The sequence below is a fragment of the Mya arenaria genome, chromosome 10, assembly GCF_026914265.1.
Source record: "Mya arenaria isolate MELC-2E11 chromosome 10, ASM2691426v1".
Classification (NCBI taxonomy): domain Eukaryota; kingdom Metazoa; phylum Mollusca; class Bivalvia; order Myida; family Myidae; genus Mya; species Mya arenaria.
This window is the reverse complement of record NC_069131.1, coordinates 68,864,569-68,887,790: the sequence shown is the minus strand read 5'-3', so window position 1 is coordinate 68,887,790 and position 23,222 is coordinate 68,864,569. Positions and strand designations below refer to the sequence as shown.

Below are 23,222 nucleotides of genomic sequence, written 5' to 3'. Positions count from 1 at the left end.
TCAATTTCAGTTTTTCGGTTTCAATGTATCGGAGCAACCCAAAAAAACCATCGCAAATGCAGCAGTGTGCCTTCTTGCAACCTGGATAGTACCCCCAATGCAAATCGGGCAATTGCTGTTTTTCGTTTTTCGACGATGTTGCAGTTGGCACATCTTTATGTTCTTCATGTTCTGCTGCATCTCGCAAATAGTCTTCTGCCATTGCTTGTAGTTTTTCGTCTTCAGTTAAGTAGTGCTGAGGAGATGATTTGCTTGACATGTTGTAGATTGTAGATTGTTTGTAACCAGTGCACAATTTGGAGACCTTATAATAGCAAAAAAAAAATTCATCGATGTTATTCATCGTCATTTCATTTGATTCAAACAAGATCCATAGAGTCATTGTCCTTGTCCAACATACCAACTCTCATCGATTCGGTTTGTTGGGGGTAGGTATTGCTGTAGTATATTTTCTGTTTTTTTCACAATGTTATACGTCTCACAATTGTCCACTTTTCTTTTCTTTCCCGCATTGGAACTGGAATCGTTCAAATCCATCTGCGGTTTGAACATTTCATAATAATTCATGAACATTTCCTTGTCCAACATATCAACACTCATCGATTCGGTTGTCGATTGTTGTGGGTAGGTATTGCTGTTGTCTGGTTTCTGTGTTTTTACTGTGTTAGCCACTTCACCCATCTGACAGTTCCCGGCATTGGAATCATTCAAATCCATCTTCTGTCGGTACAATTTACAATCGTCGCAGCGACAGTTCTCGGCACAGAAATTGCAGCGGTACTCATCGAAAAAACCATGGCATGAAATGGTGGTACCCTTGTTTTGGTATTCCAAAAAACATTTGATTAGCTTTGCCATGATCTCTTTGCAGTTTGGTTTTGCAGTCTTTTGCAATGTTTTGTAGTGTTTTGCTTTTATACCCATTAGAACTTTGCATTTTAGAACTTTGCATTATTAAAAGGCGAACATCAACACGTCACTTTTAAACCTTCCCCTTGTGCTTTTCTTAATGGTGGCGAGGTAATCATGCCTCATCTCTCTCAATAACCAGTCGTTAGTTTCTATTTTACCCAATTTCTTGTAGTATTGTTTCCTTTCCTTAATGTGTGCTAACGCAACTGGACGGTTCAACCAACAGGCAGGACAACATCCGTTGTATTATCTATAAAAACAGCTTGGACACGCGGAATGTTCGAACACACAGTTTTTCATAACAAGTAAGAGATAGTCAATACTACTGTATCCACACCACTCACAACATCGAAAACGTTTTCCGAATCTCTTATACGAAATACTTGACATGTTTGACATTTTTGGATCTGTATCGGCTGTCATGTTTTCTTTGTATGTTTGTATGTTTGTGTGTTTGTATGTGGGCATAATTTCACAAAGTCTTGCATGTTTTGTAGCCACCACAAATAATGGAATACAGAAAACGGGGGTGAAAATAAGGAGGGGGATTTTCAACAAGGGGGGGGGGCTTTTTATATCAACCTATTTCCTCAAGTCCATTCCATTTCGATTTTACTTTTTCAAACATACGAACAAAATTTTGCAGTTTGCTCATATAGTAGGAAGGGAGCCAGACATGCTCAAACGATGAAATCTCAAAATGTCTTTAGTCTAATACGCTAAGGTTTCTTAGTTTATTTATTTAAACTTGATTCAACAACACAAAAACAAATATGTTTACATGATCATCTTAAAGGAATCGTTCGTGTTTTCTGTAAAATGCACTTTTTAAATCTCAACAAATATTGACATATGCTGAATTATGTCTTTGAAGTTCACAATTTTGAATAGCGTCAGGAAAGGGGTTCAGCAACAGACGTAAAGGTTCAGTTATGTATGTGTACGGTTCCTTGTGGGCGTTAGGTTTTGTTGTCAGTTCCTGCAAGGGTTCACACTCAAGTAATACTAGAATGTTTATTTTATACTCAAAGTGTACTTTTTTTGAGTAATTCCGGATTAGATGTCTTACCGGAAAAACCAAATTGTTCAAAAGCATAAACGAGTCCCTTTAAGATCATTTTTGTTTAATTGTTCTTTAAACTGGCATTTCTATACATTTGATACAACAAAATGTGTTTGCTTAGCTTGATCCTGTTATAAGGGATTAAATATACTTCGAGAATTAGGCTTAGTTCGGTTTTCTAGCTGCTGAACATTATTCCAGCGGTAAAGTGTTAAAGCCCTCTCCGGGCTCATTTTTACTTCCAGGTTAACGATAAAGATATTACTTTACAAAACGTCCAGATTATAACGTACGCACCTGTTATCAGGAAGACGTGGAGTTCCGGAAATGGGGTCTGCCGGGGCGAGGTGAGGGGGAGGGGGCGATACTTGACTGCCCAATGTTGTTCGGGGAAAAGGTCCACGTCAATCTCCTATGTCGTTCTGTTGAAGGGTTTATCTGAAAGAAACACACAAAACGGGAATTACTTTTTCATCAGTGCTGTTGATGATTACTTATAATTATTTTTATTTCACTCTGAGCACAAGACGGTAACATAAATTTATGACATAACATTGCTGATTATTCAGATTTCTCTTTTGCTAGGTTAATGCTATGAAAACTATCAATATGCAGCATATATATCTCAATAAAGGCAACTTCGATGCTACATTTGTTTGAGCACTAAAGTCATAGAAACATATTCTTCGTTTCTTTTTTGGCAGATGAATCTTTTTAATTTAAGTTTTTAATTTAATCTGAAAAAACATTAATAGGGCATTTTTTGAAAAACATCAATTGATAAATCGCATTTGATAGCTCTACATTGCATCATCATCATCATCATCATCATCATCATCATCATCATCATCATCATCATCATCATCATCATCATCATCATCACATTACTTACCAAACTATTCCTTAATCGCTTTGTTGTCGGCTCTATGTTGATGTGCACGTGACCTTTGAGCGGGCGGTAGATTTCTTTGACGTCATTCACTGGAAGGCTTGCACCTGGGCGTTCCCGATGCAAGGCCAACTTTAGGTGTTAGGAAAGTTACATCTCTGAAAGGAGTGATAGAATTGGCGGCGAAAAATAATAAAAATAAATATTATTTACGTTTGCTGCTTTATACAAAGTATTACTTATTGGTATGAAAAGGGACACCGAATGTGTATGATTGTATCAAAAATAATGAAATAAATACATTCAATGTTAACTATAAATTTAATAAAAAGTTCAATGTGCATCAACGTCCATATTCATGTTTGATTTTATTTATTTGCTTAATTTCGACAACCAAGTTCATATTCCGATTTTTTTTTCATTATGTTATGTTTCAAAATGATTTTTTTATTACCCAACAAAACAAAATGAAAATCATTTTGTGAACAAGGTTTGCCTATCAGACTGTCACATTTTTGCGAGAAAATTACCCCAATTTCGTGCCAACAATGTGGCGAATAACATGAAAACAAAATAAACATGTTCTGCTACCCGGGTTTGGTTAAAGCAATCTTGGGAAAGATGCTGGCGCTTGCACTTTCACTGTAAGATTGAGAAAACCAACAGAAAATGCTAGTTTGATTTTAATGTTATTGTTATAAAAAATAACAAAGACATTTCTACATATATATTTGGGTTTGCTTTCGAAAGAAACAGTTCTTTCCCGGAAACTTAAATCCCATTTTTTATTTAAGTAACAAAATAGATTTGTTTGCAATTTATTTTCTTTCCCGAAGTGTTTTATTCACATTGCCCACAAAATACAAAATGAAAATAAGATAAAATTACTTCCAAATAATGAAACAATTTCGATTTTGGAATCATCCATGAATTATGAATGTCGTGAACAGATATAATTATTTACGCATTTAAACAAAACTTACTTATAAACATTCATACACACAAGTGTTTCTTTTCGGATTTTCCTTCAATAAAACATTATCGGAGCCATCGAATGTTGTCAAAAACAATCATACCTAGATGAAAGAGAACTGTCAACCTCGCATTATGATATAAACACTTAGCTTGTGACGCAGATCGCGTTCGGGTGTTTCCGTGATGACGTTCGGTCTAGATTGTTTATTGTCGGGCACTTTCGGCGATTTTCGTCTACACCTGTACCAATCCGTTCTGGCCATGATCTTCAAACTTTGCAGCAAAACTAAAATTGTAAAAACATAACATTGTAAATAGCATATACGCGAACAACATAAAGCGATTAGTGACCGATTGAGCAATATGTTAACGCAGTTTGACAAATAAAAATTTAAATAGAAAATAACCCGGTATTGGTTACTCGAAGGCACACTGTACGCGTCAGATTGGTACATTTGCACATGCATTGGTCAATAATCTTGGATTATAAGTTATTACTAATCATGGTCCATATCCCACTTTAGAAAATAATACAGCCCGAGCAAAACTGAGCAAGTTTTAACAAAAAGAAGTTTAATGTTAACTGAGAAATAAAAAGTAGCTTCATATTTAATACGTACATGCACACTTTTCAAGGTTCAAAATATCTTCTTATTGTCAAACAAACTGACCGGGAGCTCCCAAGGTACCGTTTGCACATGCGCAGTGCCCATTTGACAAGCTGTCCTCATGTAATCAGATTTCAAAACCTGATGAAAATACAGGTGTGAAGAATATATATCAAATCTATTCGAAGAATAAATGTTTAATGCAAAGAGTGTTATTTATACATAACTATACATGGTTTTAGTCAACAATTAAATGTATGAATTCCCGAAATACAAACACATATGTATTCTAAATGTACTAATTATTGATTGTTGGATTCGTCGTCTAGCTGTAACACCCTTGACTGTCAATTCAAGGATCGCAGGTTCGATTCCCCGCCGCACCACTAAACAAATACGTATCGCCTTCCGGGAGGGCCGTTAAATTGGGGTCCCGTTTGACAGTGCCATACACTGGTGCAATTTAAAGGACCAGGGAAGCTCTAACCAGGGTTACAATTCGCACTTTGCTCCAAACAACATAAAAATAATAACAATCATATCGGAGCACTCGCCGAATGGGCAAGGCCCGAGTGCGAGAATTAATAAGCTTACAGACCACCAAATGTAATAATTACTCCGAAAAGCGACAATAGGACACGAACAGGCACAAAAATGACCCAAATGAGCGGCATACATGCACCGTTTTAAATAAAAAAATGAATTATTTGTAGAATGGGTTAGGTTAACGAACGAAGGGATCGTAAGGGGATATACCAATTAATCTTAGAACACTAATAATTAAATGTTTGCCATTCTTATGATGCAGGTATGTCATATACATCTGAATGTTGTGATATTTGATGTAACTGGTGACAAAGACAACATAAGCGACATTTGAGGGTGCTACACACGTACAATAACAAGTCTTAAAACGAAATAGAACACACATTTTATTGTCAACAAAGCCATAAGAAAATAAGCATCAGTAATTGGTGCCATCATATATACTGCACTGGAACTGTATCAATATTAAGTTTCAATAAAGCATTTAAAGATACACTCTTACTCCCAAATAAGATTAACCACAATTCAACCGATTATTTTAATATGTCAAAAAGGATGAATAATTGTCAAATACAATGGTTCTTATGAAGGCTACCAAGTTTAATTGGAATGAAATATGCAGAAAACGCGGTATTGTTACCTTATATGACGATAGAACATCACAGCAAATCTTTTATCACTCACCAATCTTTAAATAGTTTTGTGTTTTCGGCTTTTAAATACACGGTTACTATCTTGTTATCAGTAATTAATGTTTTCAATAAATGCATTATTTAGTATGTAGTTAAATGCTTTTCACTCAAAAATAATTATTTATAAATGTCTTAAGGCCACACCAAATTAATGTTTAGTTCCTCGGATTTTTGCCAAAAAAAATTGGAGCGAGCGAACGAAATAAAAATAAAAATAAAATTTTGTCAGTTTTCATTAAAACCGAAGCGAGTGAAGAGCGAAAAATATATTTTTCCTTATATTCAATATAAATAAGAAGGATTGTTCAAAATAATTGCCCTTAAACCCATTTTAATGCCATCTTAAACTGAACCTCTAATGGACATTAGGAAAATGTCGGAATACACTCTATTTATTCATCCGTGTTTAGTACAAACATTATATGGATAAATCTAATTTCTTATATAATTAAAACGTACTTTAATATGACGATAATTCATAATAATAAATAACCCTGCTTTAAGTAAAAAGTTGGAAACGACTTATATAAATCTACCTGAATCAGTTTAACATCATAGGCAACTGTATTTAGACATAACTTAGGATTGATTTTGCATTTGTAAAAAATGATCACTTACACAGGCATCATCAAACATCAGACTCCATTTAACATAGACTAAATTTTGTTTTTATTATCACAGGAAATGCAATGACATGTGCTTATTAAAACAAAAAGAAAGATATTTTTTTAGAGTACTTTTTTTGGTTATTTAGATGTTTTTATGCACTTGCCAATTTTATATGCCCCCTCCTCCCCTCCTAAGTCCGGAATAGCGGGGACTTTGACTCCCGGTCTCTCAAAACCCGGGTAAAATACCCGACCTGCAAGGACACACTGCTGGTAAAATCCCTGCCAAATGGCCCCGCAACCCCAAATACCTATGTGAGGCCCATTCCCGACTATTTTCAATTTGAAGACAAAACCACATTCACTAGGCACTGGGGGCCACCTGTAAGGTAAAAACACAGCCCATTGCCTCTGCTGTCCCCGGTATACCCCTGGAACAAGGGCGAGGGGTGGGCGGGGCAGTGGTTACAATTGACAAGCGCATAACAATCCCAAATTGCTGCACATAAAAACAAAATATAAGGTGATAAACTTACGCTTACTTATGTTGAGTTATATCCAGACCAGTGTTTATATAGCTATTTGTGAAAAGATACTTGTTCAAAACTGTTGTTTTGTCAGAATTTGATCAAAAATGAGCTTGATACATCAATTTGGACCAAACAATGACTCATGTTCCATACCATCTTCAGCATCGTCGTAACGAGGTAAAATTTTGGTCCCTTGTATTATGACTTGAATAAAACAGTAATGGACAGTACTAAGTTGATCATTCCGATTTCCATTCATAACGAGTCACTAATTACGCAATATAATCGCTACCAGTCTCTGATACACATGCTTTATTGCATAATGATTTCTTTAAATAATGATCCTTTAGTGCATGAGACGATCAAAAATGAATTCAAGCATGCTCAAAACATATTTATTGTCAAAAATAAGATTTAATTTCCAAACTTCAAGCCACATTGTTTATACCGGAAGCCGCCATTTTGATTGAATTTTATTGAAACCCATGCTAAACCGATCGAGATACAGTATAAAAACACTACGCATCGGTAACTTCCCTTTACAAAAACACGAAAACTAGCGTAGAAAAATTATACTTGATTATTTTTAGCCTTTTAATAAATTATTACCTGAAAAAAATCTGCTTGGCGATCAAAATGGAGGTGCGGGCGCACAAAAAAATAAAAATATTTTTTTTACATTTTCAAAAAAATAGGAGCGGTAAATCCGAGGAACGAAATATCAATTTGGTGTGGCCTTAATGGCAAAAAAAATCGTTTTTTTTTTATTTCCTCAACTTTGTGTACATTTTGTGTAGTGACGGCATTGGCATTCACTCTAAATACAAATTCTTTGCATTTCACAAATATAAAATCGAAAATCCTTATATAATACCAATCAAAGATAATATATATTTATGTCATGTTCAGTTGTTTTATTTTCGAGGAGATGTTATTTTGTTCAGTGCTCGAAGGACACACACATATATGAAGCAAGTCTTAAATCGCTTGGCGTTTTTATATTTTAATTTTGTTCCGTTCCGTTCCGAAAAATACAGTTTCCCACACGGGTAACGGGTAATTGTATTTTGTAAGAACGAACTTTGTAAATGCTTCAATTTCTATATCATGACATTGATGCAAGAATTTATGCTTTTATCATTAAAACGTGGCCTTTATTTTAGATAATTTCCATTTCTATCTGAACATATTGTATAGACTTCTAATGATACATAATGACGAAAACAGAGCAGAAACGAGCAGAAAGTCAAGAAGTCCAAGATATGCACTATCAGCTAAACAATATTGACATTCATTGCATTAAAAATATTATGTTTGGCTTATCGGCAGCATTGACAAGTCGAATAAACTTAAGTTATCACATATTTTAAAAAAATACCCCGACAAAACCGCTTGTACACAGAAATGGCTGAATGTCGTGTTTCCGTATTAACAACACGAGCATGTGCATTATAAAACTCGCCATTGTTTTGTCATCTTAATTTTGTTTTTGAACTCTGGATTCAATTCGGAGTCACAATCTTAGTCAGAGCGACTAAACTGTCACACAAATCCAAGGTTCGCGATTGACCATGCTAGGCAAAGTTCTTCTGGAGTTTCATAAGTGAAGTTACATGTGACATATTTTTTTTCGGGCCATTTGTTACTTAGTCAAGGGCTCTAACTCTCGTAATATATTGTAGAATGTCACACAATTTAGAGGAGCAAATAATCCCATTCTGACAGACATTCCTGAAGTTAAATGGTTGTATGTGCCATACGTTTGGAGCTAAATACGTCAATGACATGTCGTGAAGGGCGGAAAATTGCCTATATAGTCCCATTAATGCATGACTAAGTTTCTGCCCGGACAATTCTAGACAACTTGGACGTTTCAACAAAGGCTTTGTCAGTTTTAATTTGACCTACAGACATTGGTTTTGCACGCTATTCGTCATCTTCTCATAATGAACGTGTGTGCGAATTATAAATCCCCTTTTGTGAACTGTTATTAACAATTATTCGCAATTGCAAGTATGCTGCCAAATGCATGTTTTGTTGTACAAATGTCGTGCATTTCAGTTAAGTTGAAAGTAATTCGAAACCACAAGTAAGACACATGAAATGTGATAAATTGTGCACAACTTTTATGAAATGCTCAAACACATAAATGTATTATTTTCTGCGTTGAGTAAAATGAATTAGAATAAATTTATGTTCCCTTGTTTGAAATGGAATAACCGCCCGGTGGCGTTTAATAAGCACGAGTGATTCATATGCACGAGTATATCGTGCGCATATGAATGTAAAGACATTCAGCGCTGGTAAGCCGATACGTTCACATCGATACAATTAACTGCAAACAATTACAATCAAATGTTTAAGGTGAACGTTTTCTGTTATTATGCAATTTTATCATATGAATGATCTTATCTTAATTGTTTACATAGCCTTGTAATCGACACCTTTATGACTTGTAATTGATACGTATACATGAATCATATAAATAATATGTATTTTATACATACTTGTTAAGAAGGTTACGGGTGATAAGGCCCGACATCTAGTGGTACGAGACAAATCCTGTAAATCGGGATGACAAACGGGCAGAGGTTTCTGAGATTTCCCCAGAAGGAGGGTTTCATCTCAGTTTTTCCTCGGCCAGTCGATCACGTCTGTAAGCTCCATTGTTTGCAAGCGCGTCGTTAACTAGACAAACTTTGCTCATTTGGTTAGTTTATGCTGTATGTGTTTATCAGTTTCCCAAATCGCTTCAATGAAACCTCACTCGAAAATAATACCATTAAAAAGTATTGATTATATTGTTTTCTATAGGAGGTTATAGAATGGTATTGAGGGAATTACTATTTAAATATTCATTTTAAATTTGCGTCAAGACTATATCGCACGTGATCGCAGGAACAAAAATCAAGCTTTGAGTTGCATCAACATTTCTGACAAGACCGAAGAACATACAGTTTTCATATGTTTTTATTTGCAAAAATATTGCACATTTTTAAAGAATTTCTTTACCAGCAATATGGAATAGGCAACATTGCATGCACTACATTTCTACATCATATTCAATACATGCAAAAAAACAATAACATACTCAACAATGATAGTAAATCACAAACACATATTGCTTGAATAATAACCCAAAAACCAATCACAACCATTAAATAATGTATTGCTCATAGATATATTTAAGTAAGGTTTCACATTCAAAACAAAAATACAGGATGGAGACGAAACTTCTGATATATGAGGTATCCATTCGATACTTTCAATGATTCGTTTCAAAGTGAAGATAATCTATTTGATGGCTGGATGTTTCAGCAAGTATGTTTTTGATAATTGGACTTTTGAAATTTCGACAAACATTCTTCAATTTGGCGAAATCGTCTTCAATGTTTGTGCTCGAAATGATGCTATTCCTAACATTGCATTTCAAAACGTTGGAGCGTTTTGAAAATTGGTTGGCAATATCTAGAAGCCATGCGTCAGGAAGAGACATATTTTCAAATTCCAACTCATGAATACACATCTCTGCGAATTGGACGACAATGTTTTCTACTCGAGTGTTCTTGAATCGCACTGATTGCAATGTATGCAAAGTACTCGCATGATTTAAAATGGGCGAAATGATAAGCTGTTCACATCGTTCAAACGATAGTTTTGAAAGCCTGCTCCATTCTTTATCCTTGAGAACCATTCCTATTCGATCCGTGGTAATGTTAACAAGATACAGTTCTTCTATTGCATCTGAACCAACGCTTCCTACAACAGATTGTGATATTTCATCAACACGAAGTATCGACAGGTTTTCACACATGGATAAATCGGTCTCGTTTACTTGAACATTCTCTAGACTTAATTCACAAATGCTGCTGGTGAATTGAGCGTGTTCTGGAAGATGGAGCTCTTTTGGTGGACGTAATTGCTGTTTCGGTTCGGAAGTAAACGTCCAAAATATTTCTAAATTTTCAGTTGGTATATTCACAATCTGTACATTTAAGGTCAGCACATCGATATACAAATATTTGAGATTCGTCATATGTGACATGTCTAGTACCTTATTCTCGTACGAATTCAATGTTTCAATGCGTAGCTCTTCTAGATCATTACAGTTTGCTAAACAATCTAAAACAGATATTCCTTGTTTTGTAGACAAATTGCGCACTATAAACAGCTTTAATTTACTTGACTGTGAAAAATCAAAATGTCCATCCAGTTCAACATGAACAAGACTAAGCTGTTCCAGATTGTTTGTAAAGTTCGATGACGCAGGAACGGTAACAATCAGTGGTTTAATCGTATTTGCAACTGGTCTACTATAATATACCCATAGTTCACTTAGTTTTTCAGTCGCAATGACAGCTTTGTCTACTTTAACGTTAACAATCCTAAGTCGTTCGAGATTTATGAGTCCAGAGAAGTCCAGTGTGGCATTGTTTGGATACTGTAATGAATCTAATCGTACCTCTTTCAAATGAGTTAAATTCTCAAAGTTTTGAAAACATTTTGCATTGTATTCCGGACTAGAAGAAATATGTTCTAATACTAATTTTTGTAAGTTTACACACTCAGACAAGTCGGTAGCAATGTTTAGCTTCACATGCATGATACTCAATTCTTTCAATTTTGCTGAAAACTTTCCTTGTAGTTGTAGCTCTAGATCTCTAGTGGGTCCCTGTTGTAGGAATTGGTTTTCAAAATACATCCAGAACTGTTCTAAGTTGTCTGCTTTTATTTTCATGGAAGAAAAGCAAACATTTTCTAATTCAATATTAGATAAATGTGTGCAGCCTGTTAGGTCTACATGCTTTTTCTTCAACTCCACATCATTGATGAAAAGAAATCGTAAATGTTCACTTGACGGTTCTGTTAGTGTTTCAAGCATCAATGTATCATTATTACCAGTAATGATAAGAGTACGTAATGAGGTCAATTTGTTCTCTCTAAATTCCATATCTAGGTCGTCACTTCCAAGTGCTGAAGATTTCAAATGCAATGTATTAATATTCTGCATATTTTGTGCCACCAATAAACAAGGCGGTCCCTTGTTGTTTTTTCTGTCTATAATCATGTGTTTCAAAACAATATCTGCTGTTTGTGTTCCACTGTTGATGCATTCCTCGTGGGCCATAAGCACAGCATTCTGATAACTGATCAATTCATTCTCGTGATATTTTCCATCTCTGTAGAAAACTCTATCGATTGCACTGTACATTTCTGAACACTTCTTTCCTTGCTCATAGTTCATAACACACAAGAATGACATCATGTCGGGGGATGCATTTGCTTTGAAGTATGTTTCAAAGCGATCCCAATCATCGCTGTTCAATTGCCTTGTACAAATGTATACACATGCGAGCATTTCTTGATATGTCTTGTGCAAAAATGTGTAAACCATTGATTTGTCGCTAAATAGGTTAGAGACAGATCCCGATATGAGACCAGATGCTAAAAGAAATTTTATTGAGATTTGTTTCAGTTTGTCGTGAAAATATTCGTAGACAAAACTCTCCGTCATTTCGGTCTCAGATTGTCGCATTATGTCGTAAAATGCTAACTTTCCAAGACTGAGGACGAATGATGGTATGCGGTTGCACATTTTAGTTTTATCAAAACCCGTTGGTAGATCATCTTTATCTTGTTGAAATTCGCACAACACTTCGAAGCATTCTAGCTCTTTCTCAACTGCAAGTTTTAACATCATATCGACTACGTTGGCATACATATGTGTTCGTGTCTGTCCTAGTAAGAATGGTTTTGTTCCTGTTTTATTCATGTCATATCGATCGTGATAAATGCAGAGTAATTGCAAGGCTATGAGTGGATTTGGCAAAAGACTTTCCAAGTTCTGTTCTCTAAGAACAGTAAAAAAGGCACCAATATCACGCTTGATTACAGACTGGCTATTCAGGCAAACATTGGCATGTTTTAAAAGTTTGTGTGTACTTTCCAAGTTCATTTCCTCAAGCTGGATTTCTGTGTATGTCGATGTAGACATGCCCAAGGCGCCAAGTTTCCAAGGACGAGAAGTACAAATAATTGTGTATTTCCTAGATTCAAGGGGAGGCGTGAACTTTGTCATGTTTTTCTCATCTAAACCATCTAATATGATTAAACTATGCTTCTCTCTCAAGTCTTGTTGTAGTTTCTTTTTGTCGTTTTCACTTACCCATGAATCATCGATTTTGTTTTGCAGATGGCTAAATATAATATCGTCTATATTCACATTGTTGCTTTCGACATCTTTAATGCTGACAGAAAAGAGGTAGTCAAACTTTCTTAAGTATTCTACGTCTTGCAAGTAATCCGCCTTCCCTTTGAATGCATCCAAGAGGTGATGGTCGTTTTTCTTTACAGCACACCATAATCGAGCTAAAAATTTGCAGAACGAGGTCTTGCCCAATCCAGCATTTGATGTGATGCAGGTAAATCTTTTGCGCCTGTCAAGTGGGTTCAATAGTTGCTCTAGACTTGTTATAGGTTCTTTTTTGTAACTGGTATATCCAGTAGCCAACCTCACTGGCAAAACTTTAGAAAGTGTTGGTGGAACGTAAAAGTCATCAAGGTCTGGATTTTCCTTTTGAAAAAATGGCCCTAGCGTCAGTTTGGTATTTTCAGAGAGATAATGCCGAACAATGGTGTTTTTAGACCTGTTGAAAGAAACAAACGTATACATAGCATGTATTAATTAACTGAAATAAATGAATTTGATTTAATTAAGTGCAAGTCATATCAGTTTATGTATACACATTTGCAATTGTGAATATAACGAATGCATATTTTTCATGTTATAAAACATGACTTTCCCGAAAATTTAACAGTAAAATGTGCCCACAAAAACTTATAAAATGCCAATAATAACCTACACAATGTACATTCCTGCCCAGTTCAACTGATTCTCAGAATCCCCACTCCAGATCTGAGCCTATTTGCACAAAGATATTTTCAGGTCAGTGTGAAACACTGGTTTACCTGTGGAAGGTTTGATTGTCCTCATCTAATTTTTGAATGAATACACTTGCGACCTTTCTTCTAAGGTATAATTGGACTAAACGTTTTAATAACGTGGAATTTGCACTTGCATTAAACTATTTTGTTATTTTACAATGAAATGGTTAACATCACACGGTAAAGTTGTTTATTATTTATAAAAGTTTAAGAAGGTACTAAGGTATTTGTTGTATCTTAAATGTTGCTAGAGAAAATGGATTTTTTCTACATAAAACATAGAACCCCAAGGCACGGCCATCTTTCATCCAAGAGTCATAATTTGAAAACTTTTGGAAAAGGACTATTTAATGTTTCTTGTTTGTGATTTTTTGTTTTTGTGTACTATGTATTTTGCGTTTACCCAGTGCCATTAAACAGGGTTTATGTTTAAGCTTTTTTGCTACTGTGCTTGTTTCGGTAGTTTTTCACATAAGTAATACATACCAAAAATCAAGGTTCTAGGCCTTGCAGTTTCAGATTAATAGATTTTCATGGAACTTACTATATATAGTTATGAAAAACGTGTGACCCCGCGGTCGGGGCAAGTTTTGACACCAGGTATATAATTTGAACAATCTTGGTGACGGACCGGTACATAGAACTGCATTTCAAATAGCGTGGGTCTGGCTAATTGGGTTTCAGATGTTTCAAATGTCTTAAAATGTTGACGCCGGACGACGATCAACGGACGACGGACACTTGACGGTCGCAATAGCCCACCTTGAGCACTTCGTGCTTAGGTGAGCCTTAAAGTTTTAGCCATATACTGGTCAAATCACTGAAGATGATTAGTCATAGGTCAAACCGTTCTCGAGTTATTTTGCGTACGAAGTTTTTATAAGACTGTTGACTGTGGCCATCACTTAACCTACTGGCCCTAAACAACGAAAGTCAACTTCTGGTGCTGTACAGCCTACTACTGTAGCTTGCTGGTCATATGTTAAACAGTTTTCGAATGCTTGTACGGACAGTTATGGTCTATCGACAGACGAATAAACCGATCATCAGGCAGATTTGACCTACTTACGTATGCAAAAACGTATGCTTTTATTTTAAGTGGGCGTGAAAAGCCTTAATTCTATTGTCAACATCCTTCAGAATTTCCGACTGTTTTAGTAGACAAGAATGATCAAACTTAGTTTGAAAAAGAAAAGGATTCTTTATATTTAATCTTGGTCGAATAAGAACGCATGACGTGGATTCACCCTTATAAAATCAAAACCAACAGCAACATGAACAAAGATAGTAAACCGTGTTGCATCCATCGCAAATGATTGCCTTGCGTGACATAGAGAACTTTAAAAACTTTCTTTATTCACCGACAACGATGCATTGTCGTTACGTTTTTCTAAACTAAACATAATGTTAACTTTCTGAATTTGGTAGTCCATATTTTTTTACCTTCAAACTCATCGTAATAACGTCCTTTGGAAGAGCAAGGGTCTTCTTCTGTCCCAATTTTTCGTCGTTTGGCTGGGATATCATCCGACATTATGATATCTTCAAATATTCTGCAAATTAAAGCAATCAGTTTATGAAAGTTCGTTTGACGCCTATTAAATGAAGAAAGTTGCTAAATTATGCAAAATAAACATTAAAATAAACATCTATTTAATTTGAATACCAACGATAAGTGTTTTGCTAAATCTGGACAATAATCTTTTTTAGTTCATGAATTTTATTCTGCACTTGTTCGAAAGTGAAAGTAGACAAAACTTGTAATAACAACACAATGTTTAGTACATCAAAAGGCATATTACTCTTTGGTCTTTGGTATCAAACAAAAGCACACTAGTATGTGAAAATAAATAGTTAGGTAACTACAACGTATAGGTCTAAATATTGTTCCTGTAGGTTTGTGCTCATACTGCGTAGAAGAAACAGTCAGTTACGTACATCTCGGGGTACTATGCGACAAGTATATGTATAAAGATGCATGCAGTAAATTAAGAAACTCTTATTTCGGTCTTACAGATTGCGGGGCATCAGATGACCAAAGTCTACACCCCCTAACCATGAAACATTTTTACGAAACGATGGTACTTCCAAAGGCTTTATACGGTTGCGTGGTTTGGAACAATATCTTAGTAACACAAATAAACTCCCTAATTCGTGTCCATAAACAATGTTTTAAGTCGATTCAAGGATTTTCACGCCCATGTAGATCAATCGTAGCACTAGACTCTATCGGTATTTCATCTTTTAACTACACAATAGACAAAAGAAAACTTTTGTTATTCGGACAACTTTGCAAACTGGACCCCACGGAAACAGTTAAACGAATATTTATATACAGACTTCTTGAATTCCTTGAGAGTCCAAGTCAAATAATAGAATTTTTTCCCGATTGATATCAAATATTGTGCAAATACAATGTTTTGGTTTACGTTAACCAATATCTAGAAAATGGCATGTTTACAGTAATGTGTACGTGGAAAAACATCGTTACGGCGTTGCTAACGCAGAATTTCAATCAAGGCTGTTGAGTGAAGACAGTTTGCATGGTTTTCTGTCTATTTATAATGAAATATCACATCATGTATTATATGGAGGTTCAGTCAAATATATCGTGAGCAACTCAAATATTGCAGGACGGTGACCTTAGCTCTAAGTAAAATTTTCAGCAGACCTTACGTTACTAGGTACACACTATGTTCTGATCAAACATATTTCATTTCAGAACATATTTTGTTATTTTGTCGTGCGAACGATACTACTAGGCAGTGCCTTTGGCGAAAATTAAGTTTATTATTCACAGCAAAACAGTTTGATGAATTTTGTCGAATGCATTATTCAGAACAATTATTAGAAATGATGTCCGGGTTCCGATCATATACGTTCCGCGACCATTGTCGAGTAAATATTTTCAAGACAGTACCACGATATCTATTTTTCTCAGCAGGCAACTGGCTCAATTTTTACCGCATATGTAATTACATGTACAATGTGTGTAAGCATACCCTCATTTGAAGTTATGTTCATTTTGGTTGTTTTTGTAAAATTAATTATTTATTTCACTGTGTTTACTGTTCTTATAAATATCACTTCTTTATCATTGTCATAATTCTTATCTAAAATGCAGGAATAAAAGAATCATCTATCTATCTACCAGGTTTCGTGTAGGGACATGTCATTTATTTCCCAGTCTTTGAAGTGTTGTGTACCCTGAAATTGATGTTATATGCATAACATCAATTTCAGGGTACATATTCTTTTCCATGTTTTGTTATATATCAACAGTATATTCATGTATTATATGCTATAAATATGTTATGCCCTCCATTGTTGGAGGAATAAAAGAATCCATCTATCTATCTATCTTACTTGATAATTAAAGAATGTTTGATCGTCGAGTACCAATGTAGAAAGCCTCAATGCAATATATCAGGTATTGCTGAGATATTGACATATGTGCAAAACCTTTACTAGAATGTTAAAGTATAACAATAAAGGGCAATATTTTCCATTATTTGCAAAATATAGAAATTTAGCTTAATTAAGAAGTTTGTATAGTTTGAACACATTTCTAAAGTTTAAATGCATCACATGATGTATAGAGTTATCTAACTTAGTTCTTTAAAGTAGGTTGGGTGGTTGATTATCGTTGTATGAAGTCTCAATGCAGTTGTCCTCTCTGATAACTCATTTATCTTCACCTAAAATGCACTTCAACCGGGCGATTTAGCCCCGGAAGAAGAAAATATATATTTCAAATGCCATGCCTTAATGTTCGCTTGTTTGGTTGAAGTCAAAGTGTTTTTTATAACTCTTTGTTTCCTACTTTACATGAAACTCGGTGGACTCGGTTGAGTCAATAGTTGAGAATGTACGTGCATCTTCGGCCAGATATCAACTTAAATGCCCGTCGTCAATAAACAGGCCGCATTTGTAACTGTCCTTTACAATAACTCATTCATCTTTCCATGAAAAACGTCCCTACGAGACCTGAACTACCCTTAGTCCCAACAAGTTAGAACATATGTTAAATATCATGCTTTACGCTATGTTTGTTTGGTTGTAGCCCATTTTCTTATATAGATTATATTGAAAACCTTCAAAAACATAATATTATACAAAATTAGCTTCAACCAAACAATCTAAAATTCAAGGTCATTTGAAATATATTTTTTTCTGCTTCAGGGGACTAATTCTCCCGGTTGAAGTGTATTCAAGGGCAGATACATGAATTATTGAAAAGGACGATACATTAAGACGTTGCCGAGACATTACCCTATTTGCGCTAAATACTTTCTAAGTCGAGTTTGCATTTTAAAATTAAAATTTTATTCAAATTGCTGTTATCTAGCTTTATTATTAAGCATGATAGATAAAAAGATACATAATTATATCTAAAACTTTTAGTACAATACATGATGTATTTGCTGAGATAACGATACATGCAAAACCTTTACCAACGCATTACGCAGACACCGACGCAAACGTGATGGTATATATTTCATTACTGTTCGAATAATCAATTTTAAATCAACGTAAGTTGCAGTTTCCCAAAAGACATATTTCCATTAGATTAATAAAGGAAGATTATAAAATAATGCTATTGAAATATGGATTAAGTATTTGTACATTATTAAACCAGCAATTGCGATTCATATCTGTTTTGTTTATGGGTGATACTAATTAAGCCATTCAACTCAGTAGTATGAATTTGGTTACTTCATGTTAAGATAGTATCTCATCTGTCCTTTGTTCTATTCGGAAGAACAGCCCTCAGTTGTTTTGATTTATTTTAAACCAAGATAATCATTTTGGTTTGTTATTATGCAAATCTTTGTATTTGATGTTATAATTGTATTGTGGTGTATTTGTAACAACTATATAGTCTCCTAAATTCAATAAATAGGTGACAACGCATAATATGTGTCATATTATATTGAAAATACATTGATAAACTACGACACAATTCCGTATGAGTAATTTTATTTGACACCTCGTTTGGCATTCCCTTTTCCGCTTTAAATAATCATTTTAACATTATATCATCAGACATTTGTACCGTTGATATAATCATTCTTATATATACTAGCTTCGTACACGAATGTAGATTGTTTCTGTATGTGATATTTTCGTCATCGATCAATGACGGGTTCTTAAGTAATGAATGTGAATTGAAAATTAATGCTAACTGGCTTGTATAAATGTATTCAATTGGAATGGTAAAACGATAACATTTAACCATTTAAAACAGGTTTTTTTTTAATTACAAAGGTTTAAGTTAATTAATATTACAAACAAGAGATAATAGTTATATACATTACGATTTGTTCTAGAAGAAGTGAATAGTTCAAATCATTACAAAAATCATATAATTTTAATACTCACGTTTGTTATGTTACAGTAACATTCCACTGTCCATGCAACTTCGGCATAGTATGAAGATACGCTTGATCTAAAACTAGAACAGTCCATAGGTTAACACTGTCACGCATGTTAAACGCCACATTCATGGAAACACCAAATAGTGTTAATATCTACATTTATAATTTGATCGTTTATTGGGTCCCTGCTCCAAGTTTTTGTTTTGGGAAGAACTTTAAATTTAGCTCTGTTTTACAAACTGACTGTTACTGTCGACCATTTTAGTTTTATTAAATCACCCTTAATTTAAACCATCTCTTGTTACTAGGTAGTCTTAGCAATTATATATGTTGTGCTGCGCAGTTCACAAACGAGCGTATCATGTGTTATTATGTTGAAAGTCCATTTCCTCCTTTCCCACTAGACTTATATTTTGGCAGCATGAAACTCAAATTAAATTAAACTTGTGTTACCGGAATAGATTAAACAAACCCGGATACTGTATCCAGAAGGCTAAACATATTTTTGAATTAACACTTGTCTGTTAAAACTATTCAACAACGTTTCTGACTCTGTTATTATACCTTGGTAGAGATAGCGAATACCACGCGTGTTAATCTAAAACGAAATTTAACAATACGGTCTCGGTGGGTTAGTTTATATTTAGTTTGTAATATTTATCTTTTATGCTTTTCATAAATCATCAATTCCACGTTCACGATGTGCTCAATGTTGAGCTTTTGTGATATCAATGTCTGGCGTCTAGCGTCCGTCGTCCGTTGTTTGGCGACCGGCGTCAACAAATCAAAATTTTCGTCTGAAACTCTATGGCCCAGGCCCATGATATATGGTATGCAGCCCCAGGAAGTATTCCATAACCAAGAGTGTTCAAAATACGTTCCCGGGGTCAAAAGTGGCCCCGCCCCAGTGGTCGCTAGTTTTCTATATACTCTTGTATAAAAATATCCTTTAAAATCTCGCCCTTAGCCTATAGTCCTAGGTTGAGTCTATATGGAGTGGAAAATATTTTTAATAAAAATATGTTTGTAAATCCTGCCATAATGTTTGATTTAAAAAAATAGATTATTCAGAAGTATAATAGTTTGCGTATTTTAACAGTACACACTTTTAAAACACAGATATTTAAAGGAGATTCATGTGAAACTGTTCTTGTTGTGACCTCATTGTAACTAAATTGCACAATAGTTCTATAAATGAGAAAGTACAACCCACTACAGGGGACGGAATACTAGATTTATTCAATGCGATGTTCTCCCTTTTGCACTGTTCTGCAGTTCTCTGAGTAGCATTGTTGATAAGATGGAAGACCTTATATCCTATATCATTATCAAGAAAAATATATTGAGGTTCACAATCCAACCTCTCGATAGGTGGGTAAGCTAGGTCAATTCCATCTGCATTGCTATGTATTATTGTGAAAGATGACCTCCTTATAAACCAACAAACTACTCGACAACCACCTACTTTCTTAGCAAGCAGCAACATTTTAAATAACCACTTACTATTTGATAATTTTGATCAACTGACCAATATTATAAGTTACGTTGTTAGTAGGTGACCCGAAATCGGATATAAGGGGCAAAGGAAATCATATCGGATGAGAGCGAAGCTCGAACCCGAATATGGTATTCTGCGCCCCGTTCATTCCATATCGGGTCACCTACTAACTGGTTCTTCTAATTGCTCGTAAAAATGCTGAAGCTTTAAACAAACTTTAGTTTTATTAAGTTCTAATATTGTTCGGTTTACCTGTCAACAAAACTGCATTGTAAGAGGAATACGAAGTTGCAATTTTGGCACCGTCTATTATGGTACCGTCACATGTCGATCTGGAACGGTTACATAAACGAAACAATAGAAATCGTACTAACATGACGTTTCTTAAATATTAAAACAAAACTTTGTTTCTTTATAAATAACGCCTACAGTCATTTACAACGAATTATTTTGCCAAATACATTGTTTGCATTGTGCTACGCCCTGTGATATAATCAAACGAACAATACCGCATTTGACTCAATATTTTGACAATCAAAGATCCATGACCGTTTTTCTAAATTTATGTTTACATCACAGGCTGATCCGCGATATATTAGTTCGACAATTGAAGGTCAACATACTTCTATAATAATAATAATATTTTAGCTTTGTCTTCCAATTGTTTGCATTGAGAATACTTTATATTCTATTTAAGGTTGCCAGCTGCGTAGAAGATGTTCTGAAATATTGATCTTCATAAAAACAGATTCGATTTTAAATGAATAAAGTTTTGCTATGTATTTTTGGGTGATAAAACGAAAAAGTTAGAAATTGAAATTAAATATAAAAGTTATATATAAAACATCGAAGGGAATTTGTTCAAAAGTTATAAAGCAGTTTAATTTTTCTGTCAAATATGTCAAATTTGCAAATTCTAACAAAAATGTTTTTTTCGCATATTTAAGATATTACGCACACTTGAAATACGACGTCGAAATAAATTCACGAGATAGAGAGCTTCCATAACTGTATTTATATTCAGTCTGACCCATGCTCTCGAATAATTTTCGGGCCCACCTGTTGGTCCTGAAAATATATTACAGAAATTAATTTATTTTTAATGCTAAATGAAAGTACTTGTCAGAAAAAGGCAAAGCTGGCAATAACTCTTTAGGTTCGATTTCAGCTTGACATGAGTTAAGATAATTCCATATAAATATTATGTGTGAATATAACGTCATTCTTTGTAATGGAGTATGTTTCCTTCTCCAATTGTCAAATTTTAAAAGTCCCTGTAACGATAGGAATTGAATTAGTTACGACTTAAGAACAATTTCGTAAATGCGTTTTAGTAAATATTATTTTTGTTTTAATTAAATCCCCCTCTCCGCCCACTGACTTTAATTTAAATACAGCATTTGAATGGTACAAATAAATAGATGTCACGCTGATTACAGTGTTAACTTCAAGAACGGATATTGCTCATGATTGATAATAATCTGCACCATTAATGCCATCTTTACGAAGCAAACAATGATTCCAATATCTTCCTAATCATAGCACTGTACAATCATTTAAATGCAGTGTATGGTCTATTAAGCAATGTTGATTTACGGATATAAATTATCTTTAATTAAGCTAAGACCGACATTTGCTGATTTCATGGGATTCGCTTTGTTCCATTCGTCGTTGTCCTATATGACATAATAACACTGTGTGCAAAGTCATGATCACGCGTTTGTCCTGTTGAAATATTGTAAACACAACGCAATAAATGACATCTGAGGATACTATTATTTATTACGGTTTATATATATTCAACAATCTAGTTACAGGCAATTGAAATATCATTGTAGTGTACACTCAACGAAATCACTTCCAAATGTTGTTTTTACTCTTTTGTTGCTGCTGCTTCTAATGCTGCTGCTGATGATGATGATAATTGCCGACATCTATATTTTAATTTTAGACTAGACTATTCTCAATGTTACGTACTACACATGTAATATAGCATTGCTGGTGAATTGCCTTTAGCATTTGTAACGTGCGAAAGATCAACTAGGCCAACAGTTCCCTTCAGAGAAAGGCATGCTCGACCCTGAAGGGGACACTGGTCTTTATATACACTAAATTCTCTATCCACATGAAGCCCGGGCATTGCTAATTTGCATATTACCAACCAAGTAAATGAACGTACTATGTACGTACTTCCGTCTATAACGGAATGTTATACTATGAACGCACATCTGCTGCCTACAGCGGATCGTTACACTATGAAGGCACATCCGCCGCCTACAGCGGACCGTTACACATTGAAATATCTTATATCAGGGACAATTTGTTATCGAAAAAAAATGTGATTACAAGTTTGCCCAAGCAATTCTTGTTAATAAGGGTTTGAAATGTTAGAGTTAATTATGTAGGGGCTGTTGTCTGATCTGTAGATTGTTATTCATTACAGTTTCCCTTTCCCACACGATGCATCTTTCTCTATTTGGATATAGTCCGAATATCCTTACAAGAAACAAACAAAACTTTGATCGGGCTACTTTATCAAATTGGCTAAAGTTGCCCGATCTTAGTTATATGTGATAGG

The 23,222-nt window shown here is 34.7% G+C and overlaps 1 long non-coding RNA gene across 1 annotated transcript in view; it reads right to left on the bottom strand.

Moving 5' to 3' along the window:
- Nucleotides 1-23,222, bottom strand: part of LOC128205856 (uncharacterized) — a 191,061-nt gene that overhangs the window by 153,534 nt on the left and 14,305 nt on the right. The gene's annotated exons all lie outside the window — the stretch shown is intronic.